Here is a 12,359-nt window from a genome sequence, read left to right as displayed (position 1 = left end):
AAAGGGAGGAGGTGGTACGTTTAACTACTGCAGCAAGCGAGAAAAAAAATACTTGTCAACTTGTTTTCCATTGCAAGGTTGGCTGGAGGATTTTTTTGCTGGTGTTAGCTGGCACTGGTAGGGGTTGTTCTATTTAATAGGAAGTACTGTACAGTTTTTGGGAAGCTAATCAACATTAAAGGAGAGGAAAACCTTTTAAATATTACTTGGAAAGGCTATGTGACAAATACATTTTATTTCATATAAAGTGCACTGTAAATCAGCTATTAATATTTAGTTTCTGCTTTCCCATTTGTAATTTATTTCTTAAAACAAATATTCCTTTATATTACCGTAAAAACTGTGCAGTCACTATTGAGTTTGACCAGGAAGTGAAGGAAAAAGCTGTATGCTTTTAAAAAGTAATCCTGATTGTGTAATTTTTTTTCATATTACCAGAAATACTTCATGCCAACCAACACCTTGTAATAGATGTGTGTTCAATTTCTTCATTAACATCATCTTTATATAATGTGAATAAGGCCCTATGTTCCACTATTTGTAGTAATGTATGTAGGAAGCCCATACGAAAACACTTAGACGACATTTCTTTACTCTTGCCATATGGCAAAACATTTTCTTCATTATTAAAAATGGAGAGTGATAAAGAAATACTACAATCTGAAATCTCCTATGGGAGGACTATAAATAGCAAGGTATCCTTTTCTACCCCAAAAGCCTGGTTTGCTCATGTGATTCATCTCACTATTTTGCTTTATTTGCCAGAACCACATAGCTGTATTTCCCTTGCAGTTCATTAGTTCTTTATCTGTAATAAAGGTGGCTAATTTCAGTTTATGATGTTATCAGCAACAGTTAGGCTGTGTTGTATTTTCAGGGAAGGAAGGAAGGTGTGAAATATATATATATATATACTTTTTTTTCTTTTTAAGCTCTGCAAACTCTAAGATTTATGGTTCCTGCATCAGCAGAACTTGTAAATTTTAATGTAAATGTCTATCATAAATAATCTTGACCCAACTTTAGAGAACAGCCTCCTGTATCTTGCATTCACTTGAAGGGGGTGGGGGGGAGAAAAGGCAAAGGAAAAGTGTGAAGGAAAATCTTTGTTCTCTCACTGGCAAGTACTCTGTAGCAAAACTGTCCCAAAGAACCCTGTCTGTGTGATTGGGTGCAGATTTAAGGAAGAGAAGGGACAGTTTGTTCTCTGCTAATTATATAAGAATACCCTTGACAGTGTGTTGCTTGCTTCAGATTATAGCTCGTATCCCAGGGTTAGCATGGACGAAAATAGGAAAACTGGTGTTAAACCCACAGTTTTTTTTCCTTAGTATGTCTTTATTGAAATGTGGAAGCCTTGGTTTTGAGGTAGTGGATGCTACTTTATGTTAGCCTGTAGCTCTAGAGATGTCAGAGTTTTGATCAACGAAGTTATATACTGTTTTCCTCGAGAGGAATATACTTGCCAATTTGATTCAGCTCTTTTAAATTTTCTAGAGGACTCTTTGGTCTTTCCAAGTTTTGTGATGTCCACAGATATTTTGTAGCACATTTTTAAAATTTGCCTTTTTTTTCTCCTTTTATTGGATATTTAGAGCTGCTTTTCAGGATTGAAAAAAATTTATTTGCAGTCTTTACTGATCAGTTTTTGTGAGAACACATATTTCCTTTTTCATATGCACACTTACAAATATGTTCCAGGTAAGTAATTGATGAAAAAGCGTTATTCACATTTCATTTCTTCCACTGAAATGTTTTTAGTGCATTAGGAACTTCTAGACAGAAGCATGAAAGATTACACTGCACTTCTTAAAATTACAGCCTAGTTCTCTTTCTGTTGAGATTAATGGATATTTTTAGGCCCCTTAATTTGTATATAGATCATACCATGTTTACGTACAATTTGCTGTAAAGAACAGCAGCTGCCTTCAGTTTCTCACTCGTGCTTAGGCTGTCATCTGTTAGACGTGGAAGTGAGGGTGGCTACCATGCTTGTACCCTCAAGGAGACAGGAATATTGGGTGTGCAGTGACAGCACACAAAAAAGGGAATACAGCACTACAGATTGGTCAGGACAATCCAAACGTCTCCTAATCCTGCATATAGTAAAGATTAATGTGGTTTGGAGATCATCAATCTTATGCTCACTGTCCCCTCAAATGCTCCCATTGATGGACTCTTCACTGGAAAGCCGATGACATTTACAACACACTAGCAACTTGGAAACTTGAAATTGGGAGGAGATACCAACACTGTACAATCTTCAGAAATCCTAGAAATTTATATCTTGGACAAATGGTTTATCAAGCCCTTCCCATACCAGCCCTTTTCCTAAAAAATTTGGTTCTTTAGCAACAGTTTTACTATCATAATCTGGATGGCAACTTTTCTGCATGTGATCCTAGGTCATTAGTTTAGAATCTGGTGGTATCTGTGTTTAGTTTTGTTATTTACTTTTTTTTTCTTTACCTCTCAATTTTATTTTTACAACTTTTGTGATAATTTCAGGTGTACTTATATTAGTATGTTATCACACTTTGAGGAATTTTTGGCTACGTTGTTCGGGATTTTCAGGATTAGATGCCTCATAACCACATGTATTTATTTTCTTAGCCTCAGCATATGATTCCAAGTTGTAATTAGTGCCTCAGTGTTAAAGTGTACCTCAGTGTTAAAGCGTGTCTATAAAACACAGCATATGGATATTTTGATGAAAGGAAATTGGGAGATACTGCTTTTATAAACCTGAAAGCTGCAGAGCAGATGTGGAAGGAATTACTGCAAAGAATCTCAACTGGCATATAAAACAGAAGCTGAAGTTTATTTTGTTTTTATTGTAAAAGAAAGAACATTTTACTAAGGTTCTGTTGTATTTAAGGTTACACAAAATTGAGTTGTTCAGGACTAGCTGTGAAACTATGTGCACTGATGTGACACTTAATCGAACAAGGGAAAATTTTTCCTTTAAATATTTAGTACTAGAAATGTGTATTTTTAGAATTTACAGTAAATTTAATAATGTTGCCTTTGGGGGGAGAAGACTATAATAGATATTGCAAAATTCATGTCTTATTTTAATTTCATGAGCAAAGAGCAAAATAGTGATTACCCTTTTTTTGCAGTCTGATTGTCTGGCTTCTTTCATGGAAAGTCCTGGTCATATATACTCACTTCTGAATAACTATTAAGGTTAACCACAAGTGTTCCCATACTCTCACATTTTCAACACCTAATCAGCCAGCCTGACTTTGTAGAAAACAGTAGATTATTATTTACTTACCTTTTATAGATTTCAGTGAAGCATTGAAGTGCCTACCAGACTAAAACATGGGTGCTATTAGAGTGCTAAAAGATTTTTCTCACTTTAATTTCAATTAATTTGTTAGTGTAATGCTACATTAGAACTGCAGTGAATTACTATTCAGCGTGAAATACTATTAATGACCTCTCAGAATAATTTAGGCAGATAACAAACTTATTTCCTTTTCATAAACCTACTGTTTAGAGCAATATGCTCATTATTTTTGATTCTGTTGTTAGCACTTCTAAAAAGAAAGATGATGTGGCAAAACCGCATGCATCTTTTATGTCCCTAAGTATCAGAGAAATTATGTTGAATTTATGTATCGATCAAATGCTGCTAGTAGTATAACTATATGTTGCTATGAGAAACAGCATGTACACAAGCACAGTGACAGCAAAACCAATATATTAACAGAACTACAATGGAATTTAATCTAAAAAGTTGATTGCTTTTAAATGTAAAATTACAGGATGTGGTCTTCCATCATTGATGGAGAAGATGGATCCTTCAACATATTAACTGTCAGATACTTATTCTTGAGCTTTTTTTTTTTTTTTTTTTTGCTAGTATCAAATGTCAAAATAGTGGGCAAAGCAAGACCTTTTCTTACATGTCCAGAATTCATGTGTGCTAGCAAATGCTAATCAAAGCTGGCAAAAAAAAAAAAAAAAAAGTAATTGGTTACACATTGGAATATCTGAATAGTCCATTCATATGTTTTCTTTATAAAATTGATTCAGTTTTATTTTTGCCAGATTCAATAAAATAACAGTTTAAATACATGTTGGAATCTATTTCAGTTCAATAGCTTTTAATGAGAAAAACATCACTGAAGAACTAAATTTGAAAAAGACACATTACGCAGCAGGCTCTTTTAAACACTGGGTTGTATAACCAAAACCGCCTCGGTTTCCTGAACATTGTCTGAATTATGCTTTCTATTTGGAAGCCATCCATCTGCAATAGAAATGAGGGATCCCAGAATGCAAGAGTGATAAGGACAAAATTGCCTCTGTGTTATGTGACATGGGAGCGAGGCTTCTAGCCCAAGTTAACTCCTTGTAAGATGTGGTTCACAAATTCCCCAGCAAAGACTGAAGATTGATCTAGCCCTATGAATGTGTCCTGCTTTTGGCTGGGATGGAGTTAATTTTCTTCCTAGTAGCTGGTATAGTGTTATGTTTTGGGTTCAGTATGAGAAGAATGTTGATAACACACTGATGTTTTCAGTTGTTGCTAAGTAGTATTTAGTCTAAAGTCAAGGATCAGTCAGCTTCTCATGCCCAGCCAGCAAGAAGGCTGGAGGGGCAGAAGAAGTTGGGAGGGGACACAGCCAGGACAGCTGACCCAAACTGGCCAAAGGGGTATTCCATACCATGTGACGTCATGCCCAGTATATAAACTGGGGGGAGTTGGCCAGCGGGGGGATCGCTGCTCGGGAACTAACTGGGCATCGGTCAGTGAGTGGTGAGCAATTGCATTGTGCATCACTTGTTTTGTATATTCCAATCCTTTTATTATTATTATTGTCATTTTATTATCATTATTATTATTGTAATTTTATTATCATTATTATTATCATTATTAGTTTCTTCCTTTCTGTTGTATTAAAGTGTTCTTAGCCCACGAGTTTTACTTTTTTTCCCAATTCTCTCCCCCATCGCACTGGGTGGAGGGGAAGTGAGCGAGTGCCTGTGTGGTACTTAGTTGCTGGCTGGGGTTAAACCATGACAGAATGACACTCTCACTTTCAACTCTCCTTTAAATTCAGTCACCTACTACTCACCTTGTCAATGTATTTCCTTTTCCCTGTCTAAACACTGTTTTGTTAACAATCATACAAATGTCTGTGTATGTATTACCTCTTTTTCTAGGATATTACCTCCCAAAACCAGTTACTAAAGTTTTGTGTCCTGATTTTTGAGTGCCCTTATTCCCGAACACATCCCTTTCCCAAAAGCAAATGCATTTTTAGGACTTCTTCAGCCAGCTAGTGGTATTAGTAGCAGATCAAAGTGCATTACATGTAAGGTCATTCCTCAACATTTGTAAGATGTCTGCTTGCAAGTATTTGCATAAGATAGGAAAATACAATAAATATGAAACAAACACATGATGAAGACATTCAGAGTATGTGAATTCTGAAATATGTTTTTACTAGATTAAACAGCAAAAGTTGTCAGTTGTTTTTTTTTTTTAAACTCTACCCTAATTCATAAGAATGATATAGAAGCTTATATAACTCATTTATGTTTAGACTTTATCACATAGAATTTTATGTCCCAGCATTAGACTGTAAAAAGCACTACCTAAATATCTACTTTCAGAATGAGGCAAACCCTCAGTTGAATTGTGTATGCCAACATTATACAAAACTTTGGTCTGTTTTGCAGCCTTTATACATTAGTAATTCCAGCAACTTGAGGTTTTTTTTTTGAAAGCTGGAAGTAACTTAGATATGCTTGGGTTTTTTTACAAGGTTTATAATGTTTCTTCTCAAGTAGTCTTGGAAGAATCAGGTAATACCCAGGTTTGTACTTTGAAACAGATGTCAGTTTCTGCAAAATGTATTTTTATCATGATATTACTAATTTCAAGAAGGTTTTGTATTATACACATGTAAAAATCTCATAATTTGATGCTAAGAGTGTATAGCATTAGGAAGTAAGAATTGCTTATTTCAAGCATTAAAATTTTAATTAAAGATTAATCTTAGTCTTAAACTGATAACCTTTCATCTAGAGGTATATCCTTTAAGAATATCTAGAGAAGCAACAGAAAATAAAATGGCTGTGGACATTAAACTTTGTGTGTATGTGCAATAAATAGTTTACACATAAAATGGCCTTATTTGGCTATAGTGAGAATACATGTTTTCTGTAGCACAAAAGACAAATTATACTAGTATCAAATAGCAGAATTAAGTCCTAAAAGAAGAGCAGCCTATTGGAAAAAGGCAACAAATTTCTTGGCAGCTTTATGCAATTCCCTCGCCATATCCTCCATGTTTTTAATAATTAAGTCTCTCAATGTGCACATGTATTATATATCTGTGCAAAGGAACAGTTTTTGCCAAGCTTCACTGGAAAACACTACAAGATTTTGAGTTAAACTTTTCACGTAGAGGGTACTTTGAATCTTCCAACATGAAATGGGGTATCTTAACATTAAGAAAAGCAAAAGTACTAACATACTTTGTAACTACATGTTTTCTAATATTATTGCCCACTGTGTTGGCACCCAAATTTTTCAGCTATTAATAAATGAATGTTTAAAATATGTTATGGCTTTAACAGTTCTAGTCGGTTACCTAAACGAGTTCTTGTGTTGGTTCTTGGATTTGGTCAAATGTATACTATGGCAGGTTGCCAGTAAAGGAACAGAATTGACCCTGTAGACTGGTTGTTGTTTAGACATGGGCATTAAGGACAATACAGGTTTTATAATTTATTACATGAATAAATCATTGTCCTGGCTGCTTGTTTCAAGTGATGACAGAGCACGGGTAAGTCGGCTTATTTGTTGGTTTGTGGAGGAAGTGAATCCCTGGGTACAAAAATAATTTGTTATTCAAACTAAAGGCACAATTTTGAGGTGATAGAAGAACTGCCTTTTGGTAAAGCTTCCTTGAAAATGTCAATCAGGAGAAACAAGCCTAGAAATAAAATACTGTTCAAGAGGATTAAACAGGTGAACCTGGACAATTAATGGGATTATACAAAGATAGACACATCTAATAAGCTTAGATAAATCAGGCTTTATTGTTTAGATGCTCAGGAAAATATTCCATCCTGGTGGGACCATTTGAATGTAATTTCACTCAAGAAACAACACATTTTATCATTATAAATGTATTAAAGACTTACTCTACATTTGAGGAAATTTTAAATCTGAGACTATATGAGGAAAGTAATAAAGCAGGATTCTCAATACATTTTCATTGTGGCTTTATAATTTGATTTTGAATGTCCCTGTTTATTACTTGCCACTTCAATATTGCTAATATTTATGTTCTAATGTTGACCCCCAAATTCTCATAGATTAATCTATTAATAGATATGTATTGTCCATCTTCTGTTTTTAGGGAGAATTAACAGGAAATTATGGTGTAGTATTCAATTCTATTAAATTTATTAGCTGACATCATCTACCCGGACTTGTGCAAAGCATTTGACGCTGTCCCGCACAACATCCTTGTCTCTAAATTGGAGAAACATGGCTTTGACGGAGGGACCACTTGGTGGATAGGAATTGGCTGGATGGTCGCACTCAAAGAGTTGCAGTCAAGGGCTCGATGTCCAAGTGGAGACCAGTGATGAGTGGCATTCCTGAGGGACCAGCACTGTTTAACATCTTTATCAGTGACATGGACATTGGGATTGAGTGCACCCGCAGCAAGTTTATTGGTGACACCAAGCTGTGTGATGTGGTTGACACGCTGAGGGAAAGGATGCCATCCGGAGGGACCTTGACAGGCTTGAGAGGTGGGCCTGTGCGAACTTCATGACATTCAACAAGGCCAAGTGCAAGGTCCTGCACATGGGTTGGGGCAATCCCAAGCACAAATACAGGCTGGGCAATGAGTGGATTGAGAGCAGCCCTGCGGAGAAGGGCTTGGGGGTGTTGGTTGACAAGAAGCTTAACGTAACCCGGCAATGTGTGTTTGCAGCCCAGAAAGCCAACCATATCCAGGGCTGCATCAAGAGAAGCATGACCAGCAGGTTGAGGGAGGTGATTCTCCTCCTCTACTCTGCTCTGGTGAGACCCCACCTGAAGTACTTCATCCAGCGCTGGGGCCCCCAGCATAAGAAGGCCATGGGCCTGTTGGAGCGAGTCCAGAGGAGGGCCGTGAAGATGATCAGAGGACTGAAGCCCCTCTCCTATGAAGACAGGCTGAGACAGTTGGGGTTGTTCAGCTTGGAGAAGAGAAGGCTCCAGGGAGACCTTATAGTGGCCTTCCAGTACTTAAAGGGTCCTACAGGAAAGATGGGGAGGGACTCTTTATCAGGGAGTGTAGTGATAGGACAAGGGGTAGTGGCTTTAAACTGAAAGAGGGTAGATGTAGGTTAGATATTAGGAAGGAATTCTTCACTGTGAGGGTGGTGAGGCACTGGAAGAGGTTGCCCAGAGAGGCTCTGTGGATGCCCCCTCCCTGGAAGTGTTCAAGGCCAGGCTGGATGGGGCTTTGAGCAACCTGGTCTAGTGGAAGGTGTCCCTGCCCATGGCAGGGGGGTTAGAACTAGATGATCTTTAAGGTCCCTTCCAACCCAAACCATTCTATGATTCAATTACGAGTATTAATACTTTGACTTCCATTATGCCTGAACTGTAACATGATGTAAACAAGAGTTATTCTTCCAGTGTTTTGAACACCGGTATTCTAATATAGTCTCTAACTTTTAAAAAACTGTCATGAAATAATCGTGTAGCAAAAATCGATACTAAAAATATAGCTAAGTTATATGATGGGAATACAGTTGAGGCATAAAAGGCTTCCTTTAATTTGATCTATATCAGGAGTTACTCCACTGAAATATGAAATTTGTCAGACTAAAACTTGTATAGCCAAAAAAGCGATAATGCAATTATTCCATATTTATAATTAATTAACTTTATCAGAAATGTTTTATCTTGGAGATATTTGAAAATAATGCATGGGGTTTTTTTTAAGTTTACTCCAAAACCTTTTGTATCTCTTCCAAAGACTAATTGGAAGATGACTTTACTAATGATTTGAAAGAAGGCAGCTGATGTCAATTCCAAAACTCTAAATTAAGTGTTTCAGCTTATTAGTCTTTTTAGACAGTTATTTATTTTATCTAGTTTACTTTTTTATTCCTAACTGAAATGTCAGAAAGTCTTTGAGCATGTTCATTAGGCTTTCAGAATTGCCTGTGTTACTGCTGGTGTTTATAATAGTCAGATGGGCAAAATAGTTTTCACATCACATAAAGTGACATTATATCTTTAATACAGTTACAAAGCCCCTGCAACACTCATAGAATAGCAGGCCTGATAAGAAACCCCCAGTCCAGAGATAATAATATAAAAACAATTTCTAAAATTCAAGTAGTTTGTCTTCCATATATTTATATTTTTTAAACAGTATAGAAATTTTACTGGTTTTGATTATTTATCTAGCAATCACAAGAAAATAGTCTCAAAATTGGGCTTTTACTAAAATAATAGTTGTCTTAACTGAAACTGTCTCTCTGTAAAAATTCTTCTCATAGGGAAGAATCATCTTACGATGGAAATAAACTTGTGCTTTATAGAGAGAGCTGAGCTGCCCTGAGAGAGCAGTCCACCATGGGCTACCCTGCGTCCATGGGCTGCACTTGTGTAGAATGATAATTGGTCTAATGGAATGAGGAATTAATTGCAGATAAGGCCTATGCGTTCCTTCACAAGAAATATTCTATCTATTAGTAAATTAATGAAAATTTTGCTGTACTGAAACCGGAGAGCAGTTAAGAAAACAGTCTTGGCCCTTATTTTCATGTGTTTCTAATATTCTTTTAGAATTTCTGTCTGCTTGTGCGCAAGAGTGCATGCTTTTCTTTAGTCCTAGCTGAAGGGTGAATTTTGGAGTAAAGCCCAAGGAAAAACCTTTTGGCTATTTTTAAATTAAAAGCATATTTTAAGTGTTTTATGTAATTTGTTAAATAAATTGTTTGAAAATATTGCTACAGAATACCATGATTAAAGACAAAATATTCCTTTATATATTATATTGCAGGGTTTAGGCAAATGATGTATAGTTCAGACTGAGCGTGGAAAAAAAAGCCAGGTATTCCTGAGTCCTGATCCTACCACTGTAGCTACTTTTTCTTCCCGACGCTGGGAAAATTGCCCAAATAAACTCACATTGCTTTAGTTTCCCCATCTGTATAATGTGAATAATACTTACCATCTTGCAGGAATTTGTGGAATTTAATATTTATGCATCACTTTGAAGTTCATCTCTAAATCAATTTTGTAACCCACACTCCAAAATACACGGTCAGGAGATGACTGTTAGGTGGTAAGAGCTACAAGACACATCAACGTTTTCTGAAAGTCCAGTTTTTTTCCCTACCTATAAATACTATATGTAGAATCCTAGATTAGTGAAACTTCATATTTGAATCTCCACCTAGAGCTTAAATGTTCACTTTGTGTTGCTAGTGAATCTAGCAATATGGTAAATTTGAGCTGGATGTTTGGTCTTTCTATATGGTCAAGCCTGATGGCGTAGGGTACAGTATGATGACCAACAGCTAGTTCTCATGAAAACATGTGGATACTGACGTACAATGAGAGAAAAAAGAAAATTGAAGCATTCTCAAAGCACTTTCTGCTTGGCCAAGAATGTTAAAAAGAAACCGTGAGTCAAGTCCAGTGCAGCAAAAAATATCTTCTTCATCTGTATAGTGCTGAGGTCATCTAGCAGCTCAAAATTCACCTCCGCAAAACTCAGGCATAGGAGTTACCCGCAGAGGAAGCGGAGTCCTGGATGCTAATGAGTGCCTGCAGGCTTCTCCCACCTCGGGAATAAATTAGTTTTGAAAGAAGGTCAGTGACTTTTGTTGAGGGGGAGTTACCCGGTTGTGCGTACAACCAGGAAGAGAGGTCCAAATCTGATGAATCTCACAGTAACGGAGACAAACAGATTTCCTGGGTAACTGTTCTAACAGGCAGCTTTCCAACATGTCCCCAAGGAAACGAGGTTCTTCCCAAGTAAATCTGCTTGCAGCACCTCAGATGACCATGTACTTCTGCTGGCATGGAAAGATGGCTTGTCTCAACTGTAGATGTGTAACTGGGATGCAATTTCATCTTTCTCATGATCTGCCTATGACTTCTGACTTGTTTTTAAAGAAGGAAGTCACATTAAAAATATTAAGTAGCAACTTGTTTTGTTAGATATATCTAGGCACATTATTCCTTCATATTTAAACTTTTCTCTGTCTGCAATACTTTTCAGGGATGCAATTTCTGAACTATCAATTGCATAAATATATTTTAGGAAGAGAGCTGCTACGTCAGCAGTCCTACAGCTTTGTAACCTTGGTAATTTCTTCTTTCCTACAGTATACAGAGAAGTGAATTTCATCCCAGGGGAAATGAGCATCAGAGCACCTGTTGTACCCGACATAACTTTCACATTGTTTCACATAATTTTTTTATATCTTCCACCATCATGGTGTTCGAAAATCTTACTGTTATTAAGTAATCTTCCAGTGTCCTGGTGAAATGTGGAAGTCTTCAATTTACAGGTTAGGATCTGGATCTCGGGAAGAAATCCTTAATGCAACAAATGGATTGAGCGTGTTATTGATTGCTGGTATGCTAAGTTGTCCCATTGACGTGTGCCTGAAGTTAGACAGATGCCTTAGTCTTTTGTTGAGTCAAGGATATGGTGATTTCTCCAAATTTTGCATTCTGTAAAATGTATCACTTTCTTTTCAGTACAGGATATCTTTTATTGTTGGAGTTTTGCAAGCTGAAAAAAATAAAGTGTGAACATGTTGTGAAGGAAAATTTATATATATTTTCCAGTGGAATAATGTGATAATAACTTTCCTGCACTCTTTAAAACAACTGGAAAAGCAGAGAGAAACTGGAAAAAGCTTCCATGGAAAGGTTCCTGTTGCCTGTGTGTTTAGAGGATAATTCATTGTCACTACTGCCCTGCTGAAAACCTATTGCATGATTCGTTACAAAGTAGTAACTGCCTCTGACACTAACAAAATGTAAAGTATACTAAAGTATTATTAATTTAATGTATTTTGGGTCAGTATTCAGTGTATGAATATACGGAAGTATGGAAAAATATACAGATCAGACAAAACGTGAATTGGAAAAGAAAAAGATTGACTACTCAAATTTTACTTTTTTGCAAAGTATTGTATTATGGCATTTTTGGGGGTACTATATGCAGTGAATGAAATCTGGGCCACGCTGGAGGCAAAGGGGATATTACATTTTCTGTAGGACCTGGATTTTATCCAATATGTACTGTATTCCAGTACAGAATGATCAATATTATGAGTTAACTGTTTTAGTTCAGACT

This window comes from Accipiter gentilis, chromosome 9 (genome assembly GCF_929443795.1).
Source record: "Accipiter gentilis chromosome 9, bAccGen1.1, whole genome shotgun sequence".
Taxonomy (NCBI): Eukaryota; Metazoa; Chordata; class Aves; order Accipitriformes; family Accipitridae; genus Astur; species Astur gentilis.
The sequence above is the reverse complement of the archived record's forward strand: the minus strand, read 5'-3'. Positions refer to the sequence as shown.